Below are 16,344 nucleotides of genomic sequence, written 5' to 3'. Positions count from 1 at the left end.
CATTTTTATTATCTGTAAAATGGGGAGAGAGGGAGAGGGGAGGGAGGGGTCTAGGCCATCTTTGGAATCCTTCCCAGGACTTAGATACTGTGTTTCAAAAGGAACACTAATCTTGATTGTACAGGTCTAAATTTGAAACTTCAAAATTACAAGGCAACTCTCCCCCAGAATACGTTTTTCTCTTGTTCCCAAGGCTCTATTGAATGTGTGTGTGGGGGAGGGGGGATGGAGGGAGTGGAGAGGGAAGGGAAGCAAGGCAAGGAAACAAGGATCAAAGAAAAGGTCCAGAGTGGTTAGGTTCTCCCATTTATTTTGCCTCAAAGGATAAAGGGAGAAGGAGGAGGGTGCTGCCCTGGTGCTGGATTCCTTCCAGCTGAGTCTTTCTCTTTCATCTCCCAGTTCAGAAAAATAAGCAGACAATGCTGCCAAAGGACTGGGGAGGAAGCCCCTCCCTGGGCGAGAGAGGCTGAGAAGCATAGCTTCTGGAGGAAGGTCTCTACCGGCCCCGGCCCGAGAGCCTTACTCGTCGTTATGGGGAAGAAGGCGTTTTAAATGAATTGCGGATCAGCTCATCTTTGAAAAAAGCACCAGAAACTGCAAGGACACCTGCAGCTTCTATTTTCCCACTGGTCCCACAAATACCTAGCAGGCACTGCTTAGCACAGGCACCACCCTCCGTCAATGAGTGGGGTAGCATCCTACGATTGAATTTGCTTTTGGCATCTAAGTACCAAGAAGCGAATCAGCGAGGCTTTGCTGCTTATTATCTTTGTAACATTAGGCAAACCATTGATTTCTTTGAGCTTCAGTTTTTTTCCGTCTGTAAAATGTTTGTGTGTCGGGGATGGGGGTGGGTGAGAGTTGTTCTTTAGGTTCTTCCACCTAATCTTGCGACAATTTTCATTCCGTGAATTAGAGCTCTCTTAATCAAATCGATAGACTTCCCAGTTTGGGGGCAGCCCTGGGACAGATCCTTCTTGAACCTTGGAAAATAACATCTTAGATCTGTTCCATCTAAAAACCACAAAGCTGAGGGATGCAGAAAAACATAACATATGCAAGCATTCCATGATCTGTGGATGAGTCAAATTTGCCTAGCTACTTTCATCGGTTCGGGGTTCCAGATTCGAGTCTCAGCTCTAATATTCCCCGTGTGACTACTGGCAAGCAACTTTATCTTTAGACCTCAGTTTCCTAATCTGCAAAAAAAAAAATAAATAAATAAAATAAAATAAAATAAAATAAAATAAAACAAAAAAGGGGGGGGGGCGGGGAAATAGACTCAAGTCCCTTCCTGCCCTGAATCCTATGATCTGAGAGTTGTATCCTTGCTCGCTTCGGAGCACTTAGTGATCCTCAATGGCGGTGTATTTCTCCTCCTTATCAACTCTGCTGCTGGCACCCCTTCCTGCCCCTAGCCCAGGGTCCTAGAGCTGTGATAACGCTATTCTGGGTAGTTGGTGAGGGGACGAGTTTGCCTGAGTTTAAGCCCTGCGCCTCCCCGAGCGGCCGCCAGAGCTCGCCCGGGTCCCAACCCTGGCCCTCCCCCTCCTCAGGGCACGAAAGATGCCGAGTGGGCGGGGACGGAGGCGGAGAAGGGATGGGAGGATGGAGGTGGAGATAGGAGGAGCCTCTGAATACCGGGCTAAGGGCAGCCTGCGGGAGGGATGGCGTCACGGGAGAAAGGGAGGAGCTAGTCCCGATGGGGCAAGCGGCGCGGTATCTCCAAGAACTGGGAATAGGGGAGCGAGAGAAAGTATAAATAGGTGAGCCCCAGATGCAGAGGGACAGGCCGGTCGTGCAGGAGTGGAGAAGGACACTTTCGCGCTCAGAGCAGACCAGGTTCAGGGCACAGCCGAGAGGAAGGAGACGAAAAGACAGGAAGGAGCCTCACTGGCCGGTCCGGTCCGGTGTGGAGCTGTGGAGCTGGAGCGCAGTGCTTAGCACCGCTGCCGTCAAGCCGGCTCCCACTGCCCAGCTCCCTCGCTGCCCATCCCGGGGGAGGGAAACTCTCGGAGCCCCATTTGCCTCGGAATCAAGTTGGTGGCTTGGTCGCTGCCACGGAGGTGAGACGCTGAGTACTGGGAAACGAACCAGAAGGCTAAGATGCTTGGGGTGTGGGTGTGTGGGGCAGGGTGAAAGGGGCAAGAGAGGGTGTTTGGTTTGACAAAACTTTGGTTGAGTATGGGAGGCTTAGAGCTTTCTGCTGAAAATTAGAGAGGGGGGAATGGGGTTACGGGTTACAGGTGTCACCCTCCCAGGGCCACTGAGGAAGCTGCACATCCTGCCCCTTTCGGTCATAGAAAGATGGGTGGATGGGTGTGTGTGTGTAAATATATACATATATATGCACATATATAGAGAGAGAGAGGGGGGGGAGGGAGGAGAAGAGGAAAGAGGAGAGAAAGTGTAGGTGGAAGGGATTTGCAGGCTCTGGTTTCTTTCTCCCTGTCCTTGTCTGACTGCTTTGTCCCGTCTGTCTTTTTCTTCAGTCTGCCTCTCTGTTAGTACAGTACGCTGTACTCAGATGCTGTCTTTTGCCCCTGCTTGGGTTCGCGTGTGCTGTGTGAAACTTCTGTGCTTGAGTCAGGTGCTGCCCCGATGCTGCAAGAGGCAGAAAAGAATGAAAAGGGATCCTGGTGGGGTGGGGGGAACCTTCTTGATGGGGGTTTGTATATGCGGGCTCGGGAGTGTGTATATATGTGCCAGTATGCACGTGTGTGAGTGGGCACCTGGAAGAAGTCTTCTCTGGAATGCTTATTCCGGCAAACGCAGAAATGGTCACCCCACTGACCAGGCGCATTTTGCAGAGTCTATTTGGATTCCCCAAAGATGAATTCTTTTTTCTGCCTTCGAAGGCAGGGTCATTGTGTAAAATCCCCCCATATTAGCCTTTGCCTTGAAGGAGCCTTACTTCAACAGCCTCTACGTCACCTTGACGCCTTGGAGTTTTGCAGGCAGGTGGGAATAGACAGAACTTTACACATTTAGCCATTCGGAAAACAACAGGTGGGTATTTCTGCCTTCCCTCTCCAGTCCCTCCTTTCTTTCTCCCTCTGGTACCGAATCCTATTCCTTGTTCATTTTCCCTCCTCTCCCCTACAACCTTTCTCCTCTTAATTCCTGTCCAGGACTCAGGCTACTAGGATATATTGCAGATTGCTGCCTGGGCAGCACCTGACTCCCTGGCGCTGAAGTTAGGATAGTTCTCCCTCTATGATGATTAACTAGTGGTTTGATCCTTAGCCTTGAAACTTGGCCTTCTGCTGGCTCCCAGGTCAACCTGTATAGAGATGATGACCCTCATTCATTTATTGTCTACTGTTTGCATGTACATCCTCATACTCCTCCCTAGGTGGAATTCTAAGATTTGCCCCAAAAGCTTAGGCTGGGTAAGTTTTGAGAACAAATGGGAGTTAGACTGCACCTTGTGGTGGATAAGTTGAACTTTTTTTCTTGGGTTTGGCCCCTAGGGTTGATAGAGACAGAGGAAGCTCATTGTATTTTGGGAATTTGTCCCTGCTTGCTTTGTGGAAATCACTTCCATATCTGACCCAAGCTCTGATCAAGTCCTGGGTGGGTGTTGGAAGAATTCTCAAAGTCTTTGAATAGTATGTCTTGTAAGCAGAGGAAGGAACAGTGGTGATCTGTTGTTTTGGGATTATAGATTGGGGAAAAAAATCCAGAACCTGAGTCCATCTCTTCAGTCTGATAGGGCTCCCGGAATTTGCAGACCTTCCTTTCCCTAGAGATTCCTGTTACTCCTTGACTGCTGGGGCCCTGAGTTGTTGCTCTAGCTCCAAGGTCACATTCTTTCTGTGCTCTGAATCCTCTGAGGTTTGCAGCGAGCTGGGCTTCTGGAGAAAGTTTGTGGGCGTAGACCACAGCCCAAGTAGTCCATCCTCCCACTCTCCGGAAAGGTGTTGTATGGGATTCCGGCCCCCTCCACCTTTTTGCTTCTATCCCAGCTCTCTGGGGGATTCAAGGGGCTTCAAGCTGCCGCACTTGGGCACTTTAGCACGGAAAATACTCACCTGTTGGCCCTGGAAGACCAAGATTGAGACTTTTCCTGACACATCAGGTCTGAGGCGGGGCGTGAGTTGCTGCCGTCTGAGACTCCACAGACCAAAGTCTGAACCTCAGGGACTTGGATCCAGCCGAAGGAACTACTGCTCAGCCTGCACCCTGTGCGCTCGGGCTACAGGTGAGACATCCCCCACTTCTCAGGTTTTTTTTTTTTTACCCTTTCTAGGCTTCCTTCTTTAAACATCAAAGTACATTCTAGTATTGTGCCTTCCTTTTCACCCCCTTCCCCCATGTGCACCAACTGGATTAGGCAAATTTTACTCTCTCTTTCTCAAAGTCTCTAATTCTATATAAGTTTCATCCGTCTCCCCTCCATTTCGTACTCTGAGGGAATATGGTCCCACTGTCTAGGGTTCCAGTAAGTCCCTAAAGAAATCACAGACCCACCCCCTGGGCACTGATACTTCACAGGAGGGCGGGGTCTATTGCATCTCCACCATGGACAGCTCCCAGTAGCTTCCCGAGTGCCAAACTAACCCTGGGTCTCAAGGAGAGCCCTATTACTTTCACCTCTTTTTCGATGCGTGCGTGCGTGCGTGTGCGTATACGTGTGTGTGTGTGTGTGTGTGTGTGTGTGTGTGTGTGTGTGAGAGAGAGAGAGAGAGAGAGAGAGAGAGAGAGCGCGTGCGTTCGCGTTGTGGGGTTGGAGTGCGGAGTATAAGTGTGACTGAGGCCGCTGAAGGCAACAGATTCTTAGGTGTCTCGGGACAGAGGCAGCATAAATTCTTAAAGAAGTTTTGAACGTTTATTTCATGGAGGAATTTTCAGTAATATGTATTCAAATTCAAGGTCTGCTTGCATCAACTTGTCTGTATGTCAGACTCTAGAGAAAATTTAAAATAGAACAAAGTGCTTTCTTAATCTGTCAGTATCATAGACTGCTCTTTGTTTTTGCTGAGATTCTAGAACAAATTCTAGGTAGCATTCTGTATTAATGCACTGAAGAGGCAGGGAAAAGTGTCAGAGGAATGAAGTAAAGAGTGGAGAGAGAAATTTAAAATTGAGAAGGTATCCAATATAGAAACACTGCTTTCAAAAATTGGAAAAAAGGTTTAGTTTTCTCTATCTTTTCTTTTAGAAAAGATTTTACTTGTTCCCTTAATACCGAAATATTAAGAATTTTTAGACATGAATGTGCATGACCACCAACCTTGGCTTAAAAAAGACATTATAGAAGATGGATATAAAATGTATGTGTCTCCAGAAAAAGGTATTATACTTATAATGGTTTAGATCAAATAAAATATTGTTTAAAGTGTAGGAAGACTGTGTGACCCTCATTGCCTGGCTAATAATAATAATAATAATAATAATAATAATAATAATGTGTAGGAAGGCAAGGACCCTATCTTATTTAATATTTGTATCACTCCCAGTGCCTAGCATAATGCACACCACCCTGATGGCTTGAAAATAAAAGTTCTCAATTCTTCCTTAACTTTAGAGAATATTCTCAAAACAGGATAGTCACAGTCCTAATTATTTCAATATGGAACAAGCTGAAGATTTTAATCTTCTTCTTTGCCCTGAGTATGAAATCAATCAAGTTCTTTTTAAATTGTAAAGAACTTTCCCCTCTCCAAATACATACACACATGCTTACATACATACATACATACATACATATATACATACACAATACATATTTGAACTATTAGTAAGTGAAATTTTATGGCATACAAACCATTTTAGCTATCTGCACTTGTACAGAAGGAAGCACACAACTAGGTTAAATCAGCAAAGCAAACAAAAATCCTAAATCTCCAAATTCATATTTAGATGCAGCATGGTATAGTGGATAGAGAACTAGCCTTTGGATTAGAAAGAAATGCTTTCAAAACCTACCTCTAACACATATAAGCCATGTGGGCAAAGACAAGTCACTTAAGCTCTCAGTGTACCAGACAACTCTCTTAAGATGTTGCTACAGAATAATGGTTGACCTGCACCAGAGAAAGGGTTTTCTTTTCTGAGTTCCCTACATGGATGAAATCATAGATCTGGATCAGCAAAAACATCCCCAAACTCATGATCATTGACTAGCGCTTATAAACTATCTACATATAGAACCACAGAACTTTAGAACTGAGTCCTGGAAAGGGGGAATGAGTTACCCCAGGTCACGTGGGTGGAGGAGTTTGGACAAGTTATTGGCAGTACTTGGACTAGAATACACAGCTCTTGGATCCTGTCCCAACTCTATTCAGTGCACCACACTGCCGTCTAGTGGATGGAATAACGGGCACATGTGTACGCAAACAACGGTGTTGTGTTTTCTTTTTTTTAACTTCTTGGTTCTAATTTTAAAATAGCTGAGCATTCATTCTGAATCATGGAGAATTGTATCTCTACTAATATAATAATTATGTTTCACTGGCAGGCCACTTTATCTTCGTATTGGAAAAATTATTGATGGGATTATCATGTAAGCAGATGTACTTCTTACCAGAAATATACATATTCAGGAATAAATAGAAGAATCGTCATGGGAAAAGCCAGTGCCAGGTTTTTCCCACATGAAATATTTGGACAACAGATTAAAGTAAGTATTTTATTATTCACTTAGCTCAATGTACTCAGAAAAAAAAAGAACTTTCATTTTCTTTCTCAGGAGAATTTTGAGACTTTTATTGAACCTAATTCTCCCCTTCGTGGGTGAAATTTTCCTTCCCTCTTCTGCTCCCAAAGCAGTTTCTGCCTCTCATGTGTTTATGTTCATTTAATATCATAATTATTTGTGTATATGTCTTGTCTCCCTTACTAAGCTGTAGGATCTCATAGGAAGGGATATTTTCTTATTTATCTTTGCAATGCCCTCTCCCCAGCCCCCAGGACAGTGCTTTGTGTAGAGCAGGACCTTCCTAAAAGTTGATTGAAAGTTGAATCCCCAGGATAAGAATTTCCTACCTTCTAGTAATTAGTATAGTACCTGGGTCAGGGAAGAAATCAGTTAACTCCTGGAAGGGTGCATTATTGCAGAAAGTAGCTCAAAATGTGTGACACTCATGCTTTCTTTCTTTCTTTCTTTTTTTTTTACCTAAGGTGAATACCTTATTTTTAAGCTTTTAATACTTCAAAAAGTGCTTCTTCTCATTTGTGAATACATGGTACTGTGAATATAGGGTATAGTACATGGTAAGAAGTTTGAGGAACCAATGTGCAAATTAACATCCTTCTCAAAGAACATTTTTTTGAGACCAATGTTTCGCATTTTGTTTTTTCCTTTCTTTTCCTATTTTCCCCTGTTTATAGTTCATCTAGCATGCAGGAAGTTTAAAAAATGGTACAGGAGATTCTGGGGTGTTACTCAGTGAATTTTAGTTTGGATAGAAATGTGGTAAAGAGGAAGGATATATGAACCACTAAGTTGTTTTGACAACCTAGTCAAACCTATTTCATTTTTTCATGTGTTGTGATTCATGGCTTTCTAGTAGGAGAAATATTGTAATGTAGTTAATTCTGTATTATTCATATGAATAGAGGAGAAAATTAGCATGGCTAGTAGAAAGGGGTATTTAGTTATGTTCACTGTTTTTTCCCTAACATAGTCTCAGAGTAAAAAATCAAATAGCAAGAGAGACACTGAACAGAAGAATCTAGGATGAGAGCAAATCCGTGGATAGAATTAGTGAATTCAGATACTTTCTTCTTCCTCCTTCAATACTAAATAACCAACTTTAATAGTTCCTTTTATTTAACCAGAAGGCAGTATAGTCTGTTTGATTGACAAAACATTTCTTCTGTATAATAGGAGGAAAGTGGGGAGTTTAATTTTACCCTTAATGGCTGGAAAAAATACATGCAATTGTATTAGGGTCCTAAAATAAGAAACAAAAAATAAATAGGCTGACCTTTTGCTATTTCCAAGGTAAAAGGCTATGTTAAAATTCTGATCTTGTTGAATAATGATAAAGAGCTCAGTCTATCATCTGAATTATTTCTAAACATAATTCCAGATTTGTAGTTGCTTGAAAATATCAGGAAAATGGATTATATTGGATTGTCATCTGCTTTTTGGTGTTATCTAGACATAGCCGTTAGTGTCATTTGCACATTGAAGCAAAAGATCAATCCTTTCTGTTTCTTATATCTATTTTTTGATAATAACTACGCCATTCTTTTTTTTGTTGTTGTTGTTGGGTGAGGCAATTGGGGTTAAGTGACTTGCCCAGGGTCATACAGCTAGTAAGTGTCAAGTGTCTGAGGCTGGATTTGAACTCAGGTCCTCCTGACTCCAGGGCCAGTGCTCTATCCACTTTGCCACCTAGCTGCCCCAACTATGCCATTCTTTAGAAAGAAGGAATGTCTCTACTGCCATATATATAAACTTAATGTTTAGAGACTGTTCAAAGTAGGCTTGTTGGTCTCCAGGTCAGTGCTCTCCTTTTACTTCTTTCCCTTCTTTCCTCTCCCCATGACATTGATCTTCTGGATTTCCTAGATAGCCTAGAGCCCCGATGCTGCAGTATGATGGTAAATGTTTAACAATTAGTCCTCCAAAAGGACACACCTTTAAATTCAATCTGATTTATTAATATTTTGGGGGGCAGCTGGGTGGCACAGTGGATAGAGTGCTGTGTCTGGAGTGAGGAGGACCTGAATTCAAATCTAGCCTCAGACACTTACTAGCTGTGTGGCCCAGGGCAAGTAACTTTACCCTGTTTGCCTCAGTTTCCTCATCTGTAAAATGAGCTGGAGAAGGAAATGGCAGTATCTTTGCCAAGAAAACCCTAAATGAGGTCATGAAGAATCAAACAAAACTGAAACAACCGAGCAACATCATCATTGTAGATAATCAACAAAACAATAAGTCAAAACCTGATTTGGAGCATTTGCTAATTTGCGAAACGGAAATTTTCACAGTGAAAATTTAACAAATGACTCTTAAGAGCTCATACTGCCTAGCTCCAATATGTACTTGCTTCAGTGGCTCTCCTGCTCCTACCCTTTTGCTTTAGGAATGGTGCTAACAGAAAAATAAATTGCAATATAATATTTCCAAAGGAAGTTAAATTTGTTACACATAATAGAGATTAAATATATTATAGGTTTCTAGCTGATTCTCAAAATTGAAACTGTAGAGGCAAACTAGGATAGTTAACTTCACTGTCAATGCCAAATGGTTTTTAGAGTTTGATTGAAAATTAATCCACATCATAATTTGCATAGAAATAAGACTAACTGCCTCTGTAAGAGGATGTGCTGAGTTGATCCTATGGGATTTGAACCTGTGATATGGGGCTTTAGGATCTGTCCTAATTATTCAGTGCAATAGCCTTTTCTCAGCACTCTTCCTCTTCTTTCTGTAGCATCTGACAGTGTTTAGTACCACCTCCTGACTAAAATTTTCTCCTCCATTATCTGTATTTTATTATATGATCCTGGTTCTTCTCTTACCTCTCTGACTACTCCTCCATCTGTTTTGCTGATGCCTTTAAAAATTCTCTTTAAGTTTAGGCTTTTCCTTAAAGTTCTGTATTTGATTAGCTTTTCTGTCTTCCCTATGGAAGTCATCCAATTTCACAACTTCAACTCTCACTTCTATGTATATGACTTAAAAATCTTGATCTTTAACCAGGAGCTTCTGACCCCATATAGATGTTCCAATGGTACCTCAAGCTCAAAGAGTTCAAAACTAAAGTCAGAATCATAGAACTCATCATGCTTCCCCCTTCTAACCTACACTTTAGCCTCAGCCATCCTTCTCTTTCATCGTCTACATCTTGTCTCTTTCCAGTACTATTAATTCTACCTTTTCATCTTCTTCTTACATCCACTTTTACCTTTACGTCCACTTTGCATTCTTATTTCCTATTTTGGTCTGAAGCTACATGATTCATTGCCATTTGTGTAGACCCTGAGCAGGCAAACAATGACCAGTGGGCTAAATCCTACCTCCTGCCCATTTTTGTATACCCTAGAGCTATGAACAGTTTTTACATTTTAAAAATACAACAAAACTCTATTTAAAAATATAAAAATAATTCTTGGCTCCTACAGTACAAAAAAGAGGCAACTGGTATAGACTGTTGAAACTATAGACTAACTGGTGGGGTGTAGACTATTGAAACAACATTCATACTAATCTCCCTCCCTCCAGTCTCTATTTCTCCCTCCAATTCCTCCTATACGCTGCTGTCAGATTAAATTTCCTAATGCATTGCATTATTTCACACCCACACTCAAATACCTTTACAGTTTATACATCTTAACTGCCTACTGGAGTCAAACTGAATGTCTTCTAGCTATCTCAAACTCGACATGTCTAAAAAAAGAATTCACTATCCCCCCCAAACTAACCCTTTTCCCAAGCTTCCTTATTTCTTTTGAGGCCACCATCATCTTTCCAGTCACCCAGGAATGCAACCTTAGTGTCATCTTTGTCTCCTCCCTTTCCCTTATCTCACATTTCAAACCATTTGCCAAATCTTGACAATTCTACCTTCACAATATCCAAAGTTTGATCCCCTCTTTGTACTCCCATAGACACCACCCCAATTTGAGTTTTTATTACCTCTTGCCTAAACTATTCTGATAGTCTTCTTTTTGGTCTCCTTGATTTTAGATGCTCATCTCTCCAATTATCCTTCACACAGTTGCTACAATGATTTTTCTCAAGGGCAAATTTGGCCCTGCTTCTCCTCTATTTAATAAACTCCAGAGCCTCTCTATTATCCAGGCACTGTCCTAAGTGTTGCTGAAGCCTTAGGGATTCCTTAGGGATATATCAGCTGCTTTCATCAACTTGGTCACTTTTCCTACTGCCTACCATTTTCCGGGTTATATACCCAAACAGTGGGATTTTTGGGTCAAGAGTCAAGGATATTTTAGTCACTTTCTTTGCGTAATTACAAATTGTATCACAACAGAATGACTGTAGCAGTCCTCAGCTCTCTACTAATGATTCATCAACGTGCCCATCTTTCTACAACCCCTCTAAACATTGACTATTCACATTTTTTATTGTTCACCAGTTTTCTTGGTGTGACGTGAAACCTCACAGTTATTATTTGCATTTCCCTTATTATTAATGATTTGGAACATTGTTTCACATGGTTGATAATAGTTTACAATTCTTCTTTAAATATCTTTTTAATGTCCTGTAACTGATCATCTATTGAGGAAGCCTAATTTATTACTCTTAACCTATATCCAAATAGGCAGGAACTAATTCAGTCACTGTGGTTCTCAGCCATTGACTTCAACCAAAAGTAAGTCAGGCTGGTTGCCTGCCATTTTTGTAGACCTCAGCCTTAATCTCACTGAACAATACACTCCACCTGCTGGAAGTGACTGTTGAGCTTTCTAGCCTAGTTTTCCTCCTGACTCTTAAGCCATCTGTAATAGATAATTATCTCTTCTATTATTAAACATTTCCAGAGCTGGAGAGTTCATGACCTTCTTCAGTAGTCTAGTCCTATGTAATCATCCTTTATATCACAGAGTTCTCCTTTTTGTCTAATAACTAACCTGAAGCTCTGTTACTGCAGTTTAAGGCTATTTCTGTCTTAGGTGGAGATATAGAACACCTGGTCTGCCCCCCTAATAACCTTGTGGTGACCCTGCAAATATTGGAAGATAATTATTGCCACTCCTCAACTTTTTAAAAGTAGACTAAATGGCTTCAGTGCCTTTAGATTTCCAATATTCCCTGTTAAAATAAATATTCTGAGTGCCCAGAACAAGTTTCATATAAGTACAAAATCATGGAGCAGACTGTAGTTATCTTAGATTGACAGAGGTAGTTGAATGTAATTTAGTCAGTATTAACATGATTTGGGGGGATTTCACTGGCAAAAAGAATATGGATTTATGTTTTTAGAAACTTTACTTGGCTGTGAAGAGTCATACCTTTTTTTTAACCTGGAAAAAACAAAGTCCAATTACCCTCCTTTAACCTACTCCCCCAAATACTCCTGTACCTCGGGATTAGGTTAACACAAATGAATACAGGCAAATTTAGTAGCTGTGTATGTTAGGGGTAGAGAGGAGAATATATGTTCTTTCCCTCCCTAGTCCTTTTAGAAATAACACTTTGACATATAGAATCCCTTCCCTCCTAGAAGACCCGAAGTGTATGTAACTCATCCAGTGTAGGGTGAGCAGAACTCTTCACTCTACTCCCCAGCATCAGCATTGTCATCTTGGGCAAGACTCTTAACTTCTGCTGGATTTGGAATAGCACCCACCTCCCAGGATTGTCTCAGTGAGCAAATTCGACAAATGTATGGGAGACAGTGTGGGGTGGCAGACAGGGAAATAGGCTTGGAATCAGGAAGACCTGACCGGGTTCCAATCTTACCTCTGGTGCTTTGTAACTCTGTGACCTTGAGCAAATCACTTAACTTCTTGACCTCAATTTCCTCATCTGTAAAATGGAGATAATAATAGTACCTGCCTTGTTGGGTGATCTCAAGGAACAACTGAGACAACATATAAAAAGTAGCATGGTGTGATGAATAGGGAATTGGAATCAGAGTCAGGAAGACCTGGTTTAAAAGTTGCCTAAAATACTTGCTGGCTGAGTGAGCTTGGAGAAGTCACTTCACCTTTGCCTCATTTTCCTCATCTGCAAAATGAAGGGGTTGGCGTAGATGGCCTCTAAGGTCCCCTCCAGCTCCAAATCTATGATCTTATAGTAAAGTACTTTGCAAGGCTGAAAACATTCTATAAATGGGAATTATTATAATCACCAAAATGGGGGAAATAATAATTGCACTGCCTACTCAAAGCAATGTATGTAGAAAGTGCTTTGAGAATTGTAATGTCTATTGTCAATATAATTGTCATCCTAATTATTATAACTTTTTTTTTCCAAGTTTAAATATATTTAATTTGAAGATTGGCATGAACCACCTTGACCACCAATTCCACTAAAAACAAAACCATTTGGTCAAATTCTACTTTCAAGTGGGTCACATTAAGTTCAATCCTGAACATAGCAGAATAAGCTGGTATGGCAGTGAATATTCATTCTTTTTTTTTATTATTATAACTTTTAAAAGAAGAATTCAGGAAAGGAACAAAGGGAAGCTTTTCTTCTGATCATGCCTATTCACACAAGAGGATCCCTTATTGTGGTCCCCCAGGTTCAGAATGAGGTGAATCCCTTGTCCTCCTGTTTCTTAGCACTCAACAGTTTCCTTGTTGCTATGACCACAGAATTAGAACTGAAAGGGATCTTTGATAGCATCTAGTTCAGAGGTTTTTTACTAGGGATCATGGTCCCAAAATCCATGGATAGACTTCAGAGGGAACATGAACTTGGGGGGGGGGAGGAATTACATCTTTATTTAAATAGAATTGGTTTTCTTGTAACCCTATATATTTTATTTTTTGAATTTCAAAACATTTTTGTGAGAAAGGGTCCAAATGCTTCATCAGACAACTGAAGTGGTCTTTGACACGGAAATGGTTAAAAACTTCTAGGGTGGGTTCTAGTCCAACTCCCTTCATTTATAGATGAGGAAACTGAGGCCCTGAGAGGCTAATTTCAAGGTCATACAAAGAATAAGTAGTACATCTGGAATTTGAACCCAAGTCCTTTGACTCTAAGTCTATAAATTTATCTACTATGCCACTTATTCATGGTCTGTCACATTTCCTCTATGGCCAAAACTTTAGATAGTAATGTTTTTAATCCACTCTGTAAAAATGGTGTGGACAATTATATAGCCACTTAAAAATCTTGTGACTGTCACCCAGTATCTGAGACCACTATTAGTTCTTGTAGCCCGTTAGGATTGAACTGTAGTACTTTTTAAAAGGGTTATTGAAAAAAGTAGAGAATCCAGGGGAAAAAATCCATTATACTGGAATATGTATGTGTGTGTGTGTGTTTGTGTGTGTGTGTGTATACACATATATATATTCCAGTATAACTGTGTGTATACGCATGCATATATGTTTACATACATATATACACATATATACTTATGTATGTACTATATACACATACATAATTAATAGGGGGTGGGATTTCCCTTCTACATCTGGTATGGCTTCTAGTAGAGAGGCTGTCTTGTTTTTATTATAAGGTAGTTTTCAAAGAGGAAAAGGAATCCTGCAAGGCAAAAATGGCAACAACAAAAAAAGAAGAAGAAGAAAAAATGAAAGAAAGAGAGGGCAGAAACAGAATTTTCTTCAGATCTTTAAAGGGGTGTCTCTTGGAAGAGGAATTAGATATGTTCAGTGTAGATCATGAGGGAGAGAATAAGGACCAATTGGCATAAGCTTCAAGGAATCATCACTTTTCTCTTTTCTCATGGTAAATCAGGAAGAAGAAAGGGTACTCTGATGGTGTTATCACCCTCAAATATAGTCACAATTATGGGTAAAGGCCTTGAAAGAACATTTTCCCCCAATTGTCAGTTTTCTTGCCAGTTAAGACATTGCCTATTTCTGTTTTCTTCTATTCAAGAAGATCTAGTTCTACCTGTTTCCTGAGGAATAGCTTCACTGGGTATAGTAAAAAAAAAATTACATGCAGTTGTTCACAATGCAACCATCTCAGGTCTGTCTGCTCTTTGGTATAGACTCTCTTCTTTTTGGAGAGGCCTTATTCCCATTCAATATGGAACTCTTTAAATAAATCATTCTATACTCTTTGAGCAATTTAAGGGATTTTTGAGGCTCATTTTGATCTCTAATTCTGTTGGCTTAGAATCTACTTCATGGAAGGTATGAGTCCATTGTATACAAAAAAACTTTTAAATAATTGGTGGTGTTCAAAAATAGAATGGACTGCCTTGGGAACTCTCCATTCTCAGAAGTGTTCAAGCAGAAGTCAAATGATTGCCTGTCTGGAATATTGTAGTGGGGAATTCCTGCTCTGGGTGGAAGGTTGGACTAAATGATCTCAAAAGGTCATCTTCAACTCTAAGTTTCCATGCTTAATTGTGCCATAAAGAAACAAATCCCAATTCTAGGACCTAATATCACCCAGCCTAAACAAAGTTAGACCCCTAATTGTTGGAAATGATTGGAAAAATAATTGCAATAAAATCTTTGGGGATCCCTTTTGGATTTGTAGCCATAATTGTTTTAATAGACCTAATTAACACTGAGCTGGCTCCAGTTATGACAGAGGCTCTATTGTATCTCTTTCCTCGGGCTAGGAACCATGGAGGCTCTGTAAGCCCTAATGATATTTTAAACAATTCCTTTAATAGGGAGTTTCAAACTTGACCAAACTAGTGGCACAAATTGCTACAACAGGGACTTTTTCTTGTTGGGCAGAAATGAGCATTATCTTCCCAATATTTATAAAATACAATAAACAGAACTCAGGTAACTATTGCCTAGTAAATTGACTGTAGCCTTGGAAATGTATGTGTATGTATATATATATATATATATATATATATATATGTGTGTGTGTGTGTGTGTGTGTGTATGTATGTGTGTGTATGTGTGTGTATATTATATATATATATATATATACACACACACACACACACACATTCTTTCATCAAGTTTGAAAACTGGAGAAGATCTTTTAATATCATCCAGTTTTGTGGGTTTTGTTTTGTTGTGTTTTTTTTTTGTGTGTGTGTGTGTGTTTTACAAAATAGAATTAATAAAACAGTTTTGTTGTTCTAAATCATAGCCTTTTTTTTTTTTTTTGGTGAGGCAATTGGGGTTAAGTGACTTGCCTAGGGTCACACAGCTAGTAATTGTTAAGTGTCTGAGGTCGGATTTGCACTCAGTTCCTCCTGAATCCAGGGCCAGTGCTCTATCCACTGTGCCACCTAGCTGCTCCAAGCATAGACTTTTTAATATGGTATAAAAACAAAGGTCTCCTTCAAAGAAAGTAATATTCTTTTTGTCATTGATTTGTTTACAGAATAGCAGCATGGTTGAGTAGAAAAAGAGCTAAGCTTGACCTTGTAGTCAAGAGACCTGGAAAAGGGAAAGGGAATAAAATTTACACTGTAGCTACTATATGCCAGGCACTATGCTATCCACTTTACACATATTGTCTAACCAGATAAGCCATATGACTGAAAGCAAGTAACTTCCCTTTTCTTTCCTATCTATAAAACAGGCGTAACAATACTCAAACTACCTACTTCATGGGGTTGCTACAGGTAAAATACGTCATAAACTTTAGGGTAAGGGCAGCTAGGCTGCACAGTGGATAGAACACTGGGCTTGGAACCAGGAAGACTCATTTTCCTGAGTTCAAATCTGTCCTCAGATACTTACTAGCTGTGTGACCCTAATCAAGTCACTTAACCCTGTTTTCTTCAGTTTCTC

At 40.6% G+C, this 16,344-nt stretch overlaps 1 protein-coding gene across 1 annotated transcript in view; it reads left to right on the top strand.

Annotated features, from left to right (window-relative positions):
- Nucleotides 1-1,953: 1,953 nt before the first annotated feature.
- Nucleotides 1,954-16,344, top strand: part of LOC122744712 (cell migration inducing hyaluronidase 1) — a 239,432-nt gene continuing 225,041 nt past the window's right edge. The window contains exon 1 of the mRNA XM_043990351.1: nt 1,954-2,066. The gene's annotated coding sequence lies outside the window, so the exon portion shown is untranslated. The remainder of the gene's footprint in view (nt 2,067-16,344) is intronic.

The sequence above is a fragment of the Dromiciops gliroides genome, chromosome 2 (assembly GCF_019393635.1).
Source record: "Dromiciops gliroides isolate mDroGli1 chromosome 2, mDroGli1.pri, whole genome shotgun sequence".
Taxonomy (NCBI): domain Eukaryota; kingdom Metazoa; phylum Chordata; class Mammalia; order Microbiotheria; family Microbiotheriidae; genus Dromiciops; species Dromiciops gliroides.
The sequence above is the reverse complement of the archived record's forward strand: the minus strand, read 5'-3'. Positions and strand labels throughout refer to the sequence as shown.